We start from the raw sequence: 12,954 nt of genomic DNA on the forward strand, positions 1-12,954 counted from the left end.
AAACCAAAGTAAATCCTTACACACCTGAGATAAACCACACTTGGTTTGGGGGTATTATTTTTTTGCACGCTATTGGTACACTATTGCATTTTGTACACTACTGCTATTTTGTTTAAGTTGTAAAGTCTATATTAAGGAGTGAAATGGGTCTTCAATTTTCCAGCCATGTCTTTGTCTAGTTTGGTTATCAGGGCTAGCAGGCCTACTAGAATAAATTGAATAGTCCCTAGTTTTCTATTGCCAGGGAAAAAAACTCCACAAAATTGAGATGGTCTGATCCTTGAAAGACTGGTAGAATTCACCTTTGAAACATAAAACTCAGTGTTTTCTTTGTGGGAAGATTTTTATTTGAGACAGCACGTGCACATGCATGAGCCGGGGAAGGGGCAGAGGGAGAGAGACTCTTATGCAGGCTCCATGCTCAGCCCAGAGCCCAATGAGGGACTCGATCCCACGAACCTGGGTTCATGACCTGACCCGAAATCAAGAGCTGGATGCTCAACAGACTGAGCCACTCGGGCACCCCCAACCATTTTAATAAATATTAGATTTTTCAAGCTTGTTATTTCTTCTTGCATTTGTCTAAGTTTTCAAAATTATTGGCACATAATTGATGGTATTCTCTATCTGTATACAAATGCATCTTCCTTTATATTAATGATATTGTATCTTTACTACCTCTTCTACTTTTAAAAATTTATTGTTGGTCATTTCCTGATTTCTTAAGACATTTAGCTTACCCCTTCTCTTATAATTTGAATACTTAAGGCTAAAATTCCTTCCCCCTCCCACCCTAGCACAATTTTTAATTCAGCCCACAGATTTTGCTATATGAAGTTTTCATTATCACTCATGTATATTTTTAAATTTCCATAATTTTATAAATCCATGAGCTTTATAGCTATGCCTATGCCGTGATTTTTCAAAATTTATGTTTTTGAACTCCTAATTTAAAAGCACTGTAGGGCAATATCATCCTCTCTGTAAAACTTATTCTTCGAAAATTTTTTTCTTTTTTAATTTATTTTTGAGAGAGACAGAGCACAAGGAGGGGAGAGGCAGGGAAAGAGGGAGACATAGAATCCGAAGCAGCCTCCAGGCTCTGAGCTGTCAGGGCAGAGCCTGACACAGGGCTCAATCTCACAAACTGTGAGATCATGACCTGAGCTGAAGTTAGACACTCAACGGACTAAACCACCCAGGCACCCCAGTTCTTTGAAATTTTTAAGGCTTTCACCTGGTCTAGTTGGTGACCATTGTATAAAATATGCTTGCAAAACTCCATGTTCGTTAGGTTAAGCCTGTCGACTTTTTACAATCTTACACATCTAATTTGTCAGCCTGACCTACAATTAAGAGAGATGTAATAAAATCTACTATAATGGTGGATTTGTCCATTTATCCCAGTGTGAGTTCTACCAATTCTGCATCATCTATTTTAAAGACTTTTAATCAGAGGCATGCATGCTTTAAATTGCTGTATATTCTTGGTGAACTGTCATTATATTATTGTTACTATACTGCCATTATATAGTGATTATCGTCATGTAGTAATTCTTGCCACCCCAATTAACACACTGTCCTAAAGTATATTTTACCTAACATTAGTAAGGTCATGCCAGCTTCCTTTTAGGTTTCCAGGTATGTATTTTCTCAATCTTTTTCTTTCCATCTTTAAATGCCATTAAACCTTTGGGGTGTCCCTTGTAAAAAGCATGTATCTGGACTTTGGGTCGGGCCGGGAGGGTTAATCCACCTTGTCAGTTTTTACCTTTAACTAGTAAATTTAGTCCACTCACTGTAATTAATATATATATGGATCTGTTCCTACCACCTTGACTTAGCATTCGTTTGTTCTACTCTTCCTATGCTTCTTTCTAATATGTTACCTTTCTTAAAAATTCTCTCTCCATCTCCCTGCTAGTAAGACAAGAACTTTAGCATGATACCATCTGGACTTTAAATTCTGGAATAGATGTATTTTTCTCTTCTTTTTTTGCCTTAGCCCTTACAATAAATATCAAAGAACTATAATCACCTTTACTTCATATATCTTCTTGTAACATTTCTCAGATTTGAATCTCTCAGTACTTCATCCAGAACTATGTTCAATATGGGTCTTTGTATGGCAAGGCTTCCAAGACTTCATACACCTGAGAATATTTTTATCATTCCCCTCCTATTTAAATGAATGTGGTTGGGTATAAGATTCTAAATTTCTCTCGGGGCGCCTGGGTGGCTCAGTCGGTTGAGTGTCCAACTTCAGTTCAGGTCATGATCTCATGGTTCATGAGTTCAAACCCCACATTGGGCTCTGTGCTGACAACTCGGAACCTGGAGCCTGCTTCCAACTGTGTGTCTCCCTCTCTCTCGGTCCCTCTCCCCCTCATGCTCTGTCTTTCTCTCAAAAATAAATAAATGCTAAAAAAATTAAAAAAAAAAAAAAAGATTCTAAGTTTCTCTTTAAAACTCCGCACTTTTTTGTTTTCCTGTATTTAGTAATGTTGTTCAAAACTGGTTTCAATTCTTGTTCTTTGCAGTAATCTGTTCTTTCTCTTTTTTTTTTTTTTTTAATTTTTTTTTAACCGTTTATTTATTTTTGAGACAGGGAGAGACAGAGCATGAACGGGGGAGGGTCAGAGAGAGAGGGAGACACAGAATCTGAAACAGGCTCCAGGCTCCTAGCGGTCAGCACAGAGCCCGACGCAGGGCTTGAACTCACGGAGTGCGAGATCATGACCTGAGCCGAAGTCAGACGCTTAACCAACTGAGCCACCCAGGCGCCCCTAATCTGTTCTTTCTCTCTGAGGCCTCTTTTGCTTTGTTACTTCTAAATTTCATTACAATGATACTAGAAGCAAATTTTTCCTGATCTCTCATCTTCAGCCTTCTAAGGAAACTTTCCCTCTGAGGACATTCATCTTTTTGTTTTGAATTCTAAAAGAAAACTATTTTTCCCTCTATTTCTTCAACGATGTCCTCCCCTTCCATTTTTTTTTTTTTTTAAGTAGGCTCCATGCCCAACATGGGGCTTGAACTCATGACCCCCAGATCTACAGTCAAATGCTCCTCCAACTGAGCCAAGCCAGGTGCCCCCTCCTTTTCATTTTTATTTAAGATTCCTACTATTTAGGGGCACCTGGCTGGTTCAGTTGGTGGAGCATGCCAACTCCTGATATCAGGGTTGTAAATTTGAGCCCCATGTTGGATGTATTACTTAAAAATAAAATCTTTAAGGGCGCCTGGGTGGCTCAGTCAGTTAAGCGTCCGACTTCTGCTCAGGTCATGATCACGTGGTCCCTGAGCTCCAGCCCCACATCGGCTCTGTGCTGACAGCTCAGAGCCTGGAGCCTGTTGCAGATTCTGTGTCTCCTTCTTTCTCTGACCCTCCCCTGGTTCATGCTCTCTCTCTTTCTCAAAAATAAATAAATGTTAAAAAATTTTAAAAAAAAAATCTTTAAAAAATAAAAAATTTTTAAAAATCTCTATTATTTAGATGTGAGTACCTCTACATCTATTTTCCTTACCTTTTAGTTTTTCTTTTATATTTTCTTTTTGTCCTTTCCTTCTTTTGTTCTGGAAGATTTTCTCAACCTGGAGCTCTAATTCATTAACTGTATCCATTCTGTTATTTGAACCACTGCATTTTTCAACTCTACTATTTCCACTTCGTTCTCTCAGTCCCTGCTTATTCATGTTTCAAGTTAAGATCTTCCCTATTTCTTTTAGAATAATTACCAGTCTAGCTTTAAACTCTTGGTCCATCTGTTCTATTGCTTGTTCCAATGAAACTTATACATTATTCTCTTGAAATACCTGTGCTTTTCAACTGTCTTTATTTTTCCCTAGAGGATAGCAGATACCCTGACAGGCAAAGAATATGGGGCAAGGCCAGATTCCAGCCCACAAGGGCTGCAGTAAGCTGGAGTAAGGTAGAAAATAAGTACTAGGGGTGCCTGCCTGGCTCAGTTGGTAAAGCGTGCAGCTCTTCATCCGGGAGTTATAAATTTGAGCCCCACGTTGGGTGTACAGATAACTTAAAAATAAAACCTTTAAAAGAAGAAGAACTACTACTAAAGTAGAAAGTCCCAAACACCAGGAAACCACAATCATTCTCCACCCCATGCCATCACTACCCAGATCAAAGACTTACCCTCTGTTCTCCAAGGAGAGCAGTATTAGGATAGGATTCGGGAGACCTAAGGCTTAAGAAGGTAAGGGACAGAGAAGTGACGGTCTAAAGTCAGTCATCTCCTGTTTTTCATCAACTTCACACAAGTATATGCTTCTGAAATGCCCTAATTCACTCTTGAGGAAAGCTGGACTAGAGCTCCGAGTCACAAGCGTAGAAAAAGGTTAACTCCAAGGTAATGAGGCAGGGGAGAAACTAGAGTAGTATTCCAGCAGTTCCCTTTCCCCCTGGTTTTATTCTCTTACAGCCATACCTGGCTGACCCCTGTCCCAGATGAAACACTGTCCCATCTACGCACACACACACAAGTTCAAAACAGCCTACCTCATGCATTTATTTTTCACGGCATTTTCCTATTACAGTTCCTATACAGATGATTTTGGGAGGGAGCCAGGAGTCATGCTAGTTCAGCATCTTGGTAGGAACAAGAATTAACCACTTGACAGGTCTGAAGAATTTAAACTTCAATAAGCCTTTCCTACTTTGCTTTAACACCCAGTAAAAAGTGTTGTGCCATAAAAAAGGCATTGCTTTAAGGCCCATGGAAGTTAAGTGTAGGACACAGTACTTTTGATTGCAAGGCAAAGGAGGACTGAGAGGGAATGGAGACAGGAGTGGAAGGATTTTAAAATGGCAGAATAGTGGACAGAATGGGAAAGAAAACACCAGCAAAGGCACTGTTCAAGGCGTATGTGAGAAATGGAGTCAAATGACAAGCTCTGAATCCAAAGCAAGATCTTGTCCCTTTCCCACTTGGAATCTTTTTTTTTTTTTTTTTAATGTTTATTTATTTTTGAGAGAGACAGAGAGACAGAGTGCGAGTGGAGGAGGGGCAGAGACAGAGACACACACAGAATCCTAAACAGGCTCCAGGCTCTGAGCTATCAGCACAGACCCCAACGTGGGGCTCAAACTCAGGAATGGTGAGATCATGACCTAGGCTGAAGTCGGACACTTAACCGAATGAGCCACCAAGGCACCCCTTGGAATCTCTTTGGATTACAGCAGGGTTAGGTATTGTTACCTGCTCCTTACATGAGAAAACTCAGCCTTAAAGAAGTCAAATAACTTGCCCAAGTCTAAAGTTTATCCTTTTCCACTATGCTACCAGTTAGTAGTTACATTCAGTTACTCAAACCAGAAAGTCAGAAGTCATTTTGTCTCCCTCTTCCCCTGTTCTCACATCATGAAACCTGATCAATTTTAACTTCTAAATCTTTCAAAACCACCCTTCTTTTCATCTACATGACCATTTCCCCAAACCAAAAAGTGTTATTTTTCGCATGCATCACTGAAATAGATTCTTAACTGGTCTAACCGCCCTCAAACCAAACTCCACACTACAGCTAGAAGGATTAAAAAAAAAAAAAAAAAAAAAAAAAAAAAAAAAATTAAACAAAACCAATCCTACAGTGCCAAGCCCTGCTCCATAGCTTGCTATTGCTCTAAAGATAAATACAGAACCTAGCCCCAGTCTTGCCAGTCTTTCCTCTTGTACCTCATGTTCTTCTCCATGCTCCCTGCACCTCACCACACTGATCTTTTAGTTTCTCAGAGCATTTACTTCCTGCTTCAGGGCCTTTGCACACATCGTTCCTTCATTTATAGCACTGTGAGTTCTGCGCAAGACTAACTCATCCTAGACCTTTTAGTCTCAGGTTAAGCATCACCTCCTCAACAATCATTAATAGATGCTAAACCATTAAAGTAAAAGGCTGGGGGAGGAGGAACTTTAAAACACATGGAGAAGGCTGAGAGCACTTGACCACTGACAAAACTCTCTAAAAGAGCATCATTCACACATCGTATACTTCCTGATGTGAAGCAATAGGAAGGACCTAGAAGCTCCTACCTCCTACGAAGTATTCCTGACAAAAAAACAACGAAACAAGCTTCTAGATCTAACTACTAACTACATGTTTGTAGGAAAACTGGACAGTAAAGGAATAAGTAATACCAAAAGCAAATAATTACCCAAACCCAGATCATGGGAAATTCTACAGGATCTCTTAAGTGAGGAGACCATCATAGAGACTTAAAAAACACAAACCTAACACAGCGTGTGGATCTTGTTCATTCAGGTCCTGATTCAAACAAATCATCTATAAAATGCCATTTTTCCCTAAACAATCATGAAATTTTGAGTTATGTACTAGGTTAATTAAGAAACTGTTAATTGTAGTAAAAAGGCACTATGGTAATTTTTTTTTTAAATCGTGACCTGGTAAGATACACATCCTAACACATTTAAAGGTAAAATGACACACTTGTGATATGCTTTAAAATATTTCATTAAAGGGGGCACCCGGGTGGCTCAGTGAGTTAAATGTCCGAATTCACAAGCCCCACGTCAGGCTCTGTGCTAACAGCTTAGCTGTGTCTTCCTCTCTCTTGGCCCTGCCCCACTTGTGCTCTATCAGAAATAAACATTAAAAAAATTTTTTTTAGTTTCATTAATGGGGCCCCGGGGTGGCTCAGTCAGTTAAGCATCTGACCCTTGATTTTGGCTCAGGTCACGATCTCACTGTTTGCGGGATGGAGCCCTGCACAGGGTTGTGTGGAGCCTGCTTGGGATTCTCTCCCTCCGCTTTCTGCCCTCCCCCACTCACTCTTGCTCTCCCTCAAGAACGTTTTAAACAATATTTCATTAAAACGTTGAGAAAAATAGAAAAAATATTGAATTAGAACAATAGGTTTTACTTTATTAAATGGTATACACCAAATGGAAAGAAATCACAAACATTGTTTATTGCCTGCATCTTGAAAAAACTAGTAGTCTTAGGAAACACTCCAGTTACAAAAAAAAGAATCTACATCACTAATTGGTACTGTTTTGGCTCTCTGGAAGTTTGTTTCTTTACAGCTAATAATAAACCTCAGGAAGGAATATAAAAAGCTGAAAAGAATTTGCCTACTTTTAAATGAACGAGGGAACAAAGTCCTTTTTGCAGTTTTTTCTTGCTTTCAAAAAAACTCTCCCTGAAACAAAGTGATGGTTGCCAGAAGGGAGGAGGTGGAAGGATGAGCAAAATGGGTGAAGGGGAGTGGGCAATACAGGCTTCCAGGAATGGAATGAATAAGGCACACAGATAAAAGGTACAACATAAGGAATATAGTCAATGGTATTATACTAGCGTTGTATGGTGATATATGGTAGCTGCACCTGTAGCGAGCACAGCATAACATACAGAGTTGTCGAACCACTACATTACGCCTAAAAGTAATGCAACACTGTGTGTTAACTATATCTCAAGTTAAAAAAAAATAGTAATTAAAAAAAACAAAAGGACTCTTCCTCAAGAGAGATGTGTTTATTGAAAAGGAAGTCAATCTCACCACCTTGGTCCACAACACGGCAGAACTAGGAATAGCCCAGGGCAGGCCAAAATACCCTGGTTTTTCAGTGCATCTCAAGAGTGAAGGACTATCCCACATGGGCCTATAGAGCTGACTCACAAGGCGTTTTCATTTCCAGAAACTCACTCCCCTCCCCTCACTGGGTATGTGTACATCAGCTTCCACGATCTGTCTCCAACTTACTCTCTCCGTTCCACCTCGGTTTCCACTTCAAGTTTCCACTTCCACCACTCAGTATCTACCATGATGAATGATGAACTCAGTTTCTTGAATCCGTAAGCCCTTTTATCACTCACCTCCCAGGTATTTTTACTACTGAGTTTTTCAAACTACAAGTTGTACCCTAGTTGGTCTTAATCCCTCCCCTCTATTAATGAAACAGAACAGAATAGAAAATAAAAGTAAATAACAAAGGTTTTGTTTTGTGGAACCTGCTTCTGTTATTGAAAAAAAGCCAACACGACACAGTTAAGCACCTTTGTATCTGGCACTCTTTAAAGCACTTTTTTGCAATAACTTACTTAATCCATACAGAAATCCTATTAGGTAAATATATTATTGTCCGCACTTCAGAAGAGTAAACTGAGGCAGAGAAGACACTAGCTTGCTGAAAATCGTGGTCTTAGAGCACAAGCACTCTGGCTGCAGAGCCAGAGCTTAACCACTCATTACCCCTCCTGTGTGTACTGGGTCACAACATAAAACGTTTTTTTTTTACTGGGCATCATTGTTAAAAAAAGCTGGAAATCCACTGCCTTGGCGCTTGTCCTTTCTCCTCTTCTGTGATCTATTTTCTACTCTTGACAATTCCTATTCTACCCAGGTCAAAAATCACTTCCTTGGTCAAGGCCTTCTGATTCTCCCAGGGAAGATGTCACCAGAGCACCTCTATTACCACTTAGGTTTTTATTTGTGTCCTCTACTGGACTGAAACCAGAGAGGATCGAAATTGTCTTACTCATCTCTCAATGATAATGCAAGCCTGGTTTTACCCGACATGTAGTCCAAGAGATTCCTACACCTCATCTTCAAATTTCTACCTTTGAAGACAACTGTGATTTTAAGACTGAATTAAAGACTTCTCGTCAGAAGTTAGCAGGAATAATCATTCTTAATTCTTTAAAGCCCTAAGGGCCTCTACTAAACAGTACTGTCTGATTCTCTTTCAACTACATACTTGAAAGTAATAAAAACAACTTAAAAAAAAAAAAAAACTACTGTTCTATTCAGATGTTGTTTTAGTTCTTACAAAGTCTGCTACGCACCTACAAAGGTCAAGTGTGTAGCAAGAGTATACTCCTACATAGTTTGCAAAACAAACAACGGGTCAGGTACAACCTAAAACTCCATCCATGAGGAACTGATGAGGAACAAAATTGTTGTACAACTCTATAACGCAATACTGTGCAAATATTTAAAAGAAAGCCTTACATGTATATTGGATGGAAGGTGTCCCTGCTATCATCTTAAAAACATAAGGTGCAGGGGCGCCTGGGTGGCGCAGTCGGTTAAGCGTCCGACTTCAGCCAGGTCACGATCTCGCGGTCCGGGAGTTCGAGCCCCACGTCAGGCTCTGGGCTGATGGCTCAGAGCCTGGAGCCTGTTTCCGATTCTGTGTCTCCCTCTCTCTCTGCCCCTCCCCTGTTCATGCTCTGTCTCTCTGTGTCCCAAAAATAAAATAAACGTTGAAAAAAAAAAAATTAAAAAAAAAAAAAAAAAAAACGTAAGGTGCATACACAATACATACAATGTGATCCTACTGTTGTTTAAAAATGTGAGTACTGTAGGAAAAAATCAGGATGGATGTTAACCTCAAGCAGTTAACAGCAGCTAGCCTGAGGAGAGAACCCGTTAGGGTTGATGAACAGTTAAAACTGTACACACTTCTGTATTGTGTGCATTTTTTTTAACTTCAGGCACTTACTTATTCATTTCAAACGAGAATGTGTGATCCTAACTGGTACTGTCAAACAAAATACGGTGAAATAAACACTTTTAAACTCAATTGCCTTTTCGTATCAGAGATTCCTGATAGGAGGAGGAGGGAGGAGGCAACACCTAAACCAAAAGGTAGTAATACTTCACACCAAAGGCCCCAAGTACGTTTGACAGATACTTGTTCAGCGTGAAGGGGCTTCCTCACCAACACAGAGATTTCCTAATGGCGGGGCAGAGCAATAGCATCCTCTCCGGGTGTCGCTGTAAGACAGTGGTTTTCAAACTTCACGGTGTACAAAACTCAGTTGGAGGGTGCGCTGATTAAAATATATATTCCGGAGCCCCATCCCGGATGTTCTGCTTGGGCGGGTCTGGGTGTGGCCCCAAAACCAGCCTTCTACAAACAAGCACTCAAGTGCATCGGGCACAGATGGCGCGCAAGCCCTTGAAAGTTACTACCTTCAATTCTTGGGACACCTCAGTGTCACTCTTCCCGCCTCCCTCTGCGCCCATCTCTTTCCTCCAAAGGGCCTCAGTATTTCTCCAATTTTGCGTCCAGTTAAAAACATCGTCGACCGACGATTTCGATTTCCGACTTGTAAACCAGCCGGCCGAAGGGCAGCAAGCAAGTCAGTCTACCCCCATTTTTACCTTCCGCGGGGCCTCAACGCAGAACCCTTCCCCCACCAGCCCTTCTTCCGCCCGCGCCGCCACCCACGCCTCAAGCTCCACCCGCCCGCTGCCCCGGCTCCGAGGCCCGCCGAACTGGCCGTACCGCCGCCCGATCCCCGCCTCCCGGCCCCCAGCCGCCCGGGACCCGGCCGCCGAAACCCAAGAGCCACACCTTACGGCCGCTCCATGAGTCGCTCCCCCGCCGAGCCCGGGGGGGGAGGGGGCGTCAGTCTCAGGCCCTAAGGCCTCAGCAGCATTTTGAAACGGCGAGTAGTGAGGGCGCAACTTCCGCCCTCCTGCACCCATCTCACACCGGGGCTTCCGGTGAGGCCTCCGGAAACCATAGAGACGCCACTGGAGGGCTAGAGAGGCAGAAAGACTGCGGTCTCCCCACCATAGAGTAGAGGCCAGTCCGGGGAGAGAGTCGCAAGACTTGGAGGAAGACTGAGTTGTGAAGTTTCAAGAGAAAACGTTTGAGGAGCTCGCAGAGTCTGATGGTATTTACAGATGTGTCCTAGGACATCAAAAATCGAGGATGGAAGAAACCTAATAGCGTAGTCAGAGGAAGCCTTCCGCTCTTCCAAAAAACACCACTCCCTCTGTTTCTCAAAGTTAACGTATTCATTCTTATTCCCCAGAGATAGTGGCTGCAGAGGGCAAACAGCATCTTAGTGTTGTCGCTAATTGGGGGAAATAGAACTAGGATATACACGAATAACAACAAGATATGTGATAAATGCTGGAAGAGGTGCAAAGAACGAGGGAGGTGGAGCTTCTTTGGATCAGCAACCCGGTCATCGAGTCCCAATATAAAAGCTCCTGCCACAAACCTCTTAGGTTGGCTGACTTCCACCTCAGAAGGTGCCAAATGGTATTGTCTCTCCCAAATACCTCCTCTCATTGATTTCAGGATGATTCTAAATGTTAGAGGATTTTCTGAGCTGAAGTATGTTACTTTGCAGTTTCCGTTAGTTTCATTTCTACACTTGGGAGACATAGAGTAAGGCTTCATTCTTTACCATATGAATACTGTTCAGTCATTTGAAGACAGTTACCATGTCCCATCTCTAACCTTGTGCCTTGTTATTCTGCAAGCTAAAAATCTCACAGCCTTCAACTATTTCTTACTTGACACGGCTTCAAGCCACCCTGGTCACCATCTTCTGAACAAGTACCTGTTTGTTCTGTTTAAAATGTGGTTCCCAGAACTGGGTACAAACCCATGCTAAATAAAATAGGGCAATGACCCCCCACACACACACTTAATTTGCACATTGCACCTTGCTCTATTTCTGGCATAACCTGACGGCAGAGCTGGGGATCCAGATCTCTGCAAATGAGCCGAAAAAGTAATGCCTTTTCACAGTTGCTCTGAAAGAGCTTAAAGTCAGCAACCACCTCTCTCAAAAATTAGAGGGGAGGGGCTTTTTTTGGTGAACCAGTCTCCACTGTTTCCCCTCTCTTTTTATGCAATCAATTTGAGTGCTTTTTTGGTTTAATTCCCAAACAGGAGTTTGTTTTGTATCTTTCAAATAGTATCCGGTTAGTTTAGGTCTCTTCCTATTGCCTCCTGGACTCGGAATTATGATCCTGTCATGCAATTCATTTTGTTTAAGATAAACATTTGTTGAACACCTACTGTGTGCCAAACACCAACCTAGAAGATTCCAAAACAAGTAACACCTGGAATCTGTCTAGTGGAGGACTCAGACAGTCCAGGTAAGGAGAATGTGGGTCTACAGCCATACCGCCCTGAACGTTCCCAATCTCGTCTGATCTCAAAAGCTAAGCAGGGTCACGCCTGGTTAGTACTTGGGTGGGAGAATGTGGTAAGTGCAATGCTTGATGAGCTGCGCTTAACCATGCCTGGAAGGTTGAGAGGGATTAGTTCTTTTCCTTTTACATTTTGCAAAAATTTTGATTAAGATCTTTAACGTGTCTTCACTGAAAGTCTTGATAAATACGCTGAATAGGACATGGTTAAGAATAGAGCTTTTCCTGTCATGGTTGATATTAATTCGTGATTAATCATTCATCCTTGAATGTTGTTCTTAAACCACAAATGATTCTACCTACTAGTGGTCAATATCTGGACACATTTTGCTATCCTTTCCCAAGGATTTCATAAAACTTCATCACATGACTTGCTCTAATGAAAATAAGCCATAACTATAGCATTTCTTCTGCTCGTCAAATGCACTTAAAAAGAAAATGAAATTAGCTTAAGCTCATAACTAACTCAGTGATCCTCACTTCCTTCCCTAAGAACTATACTCAAAAACTGTTTATTTAATAAGAAGACAGGAAACCTGGGTTTAGTCTAGCTATTTCTAGAAACCAGAAAGTTACACAGTTCTACAGTTTCCCAGTCTGTAAATAAAATGGCTAAATGAGATGATTTTTCTAGAGCCCCTGGTAGTTCTAAAGGAATTGGAAGTCAGTGTTATTATAGCCTTTCTTAAAAATTCATAATGAGCTACTTCACACATACAAAAAAAAGTATAAAGAAGAATCTAATCTTTTCCCCGTAACTCTTCCTTTTTGTTTTTTTTTTTTTTTCTTTTTTAAATGTTTACTCATTTTTGAGCAACAGAGTGCGAGCAGGGAGGGGCAGGGAGAGAGGGAGACACAGAATCCGAAGCAGGGTCCGGGCTCTGTGCTGTCATGACCCGAGCCGAAGTTGGACACTGAACTGACTGAGCCACCTAGGCACCCCCCCCCACTTTTCCTAAAGAACGATACTTTATCTGTTACAAAAAGTTTTCCTACAGTAGTCCCATCTTCCTCCTTCAACT

General features: G+C 41.4%; 1 protein-coding gene across 3 annotated transcripts in view; it reads right to left on the reverse strand.

The window, feature by feature from the left end:
* MDM4 (MDM4 regulator of p53) overlaps positions 1–10,439 on the reverse strand; it is a 42,659-nt gene extending 32,220 nt beyond the window's left edge. For all 3 annotated transcript variants that reach the window (XM_045456326.1, XM_045456328.1, XM_045456327.1), the window contains exon 1: positions 10,332–10,439. The gene's annotated coding sequence lies outside the window, so the exon portion shown is untranslated. The remainder of the gene's footprint in view (positions 1–10,331) is intronic.
* Positions 10,440–12,954: the final 2,515 nt, after the last annotated feature.

The sequence above is a fragment of the Leopardus geoffroyi genome, chromosome C3, assembly GCF_018350155.1.
Source record: "Leopardus geoffroyi isolate Oge1 chromosome C3, O.geoffroyi_Oge1_pat1.0, whole genome shotgun sequence".
In the NCBI taxonomy this organism is placed as follows: domain Eukaryota; kingdom Metazoa; phylum Chordata; class Mammalia; order Carnivora; family Felidae; genus Leopardus; species Leopardus geoffroyi.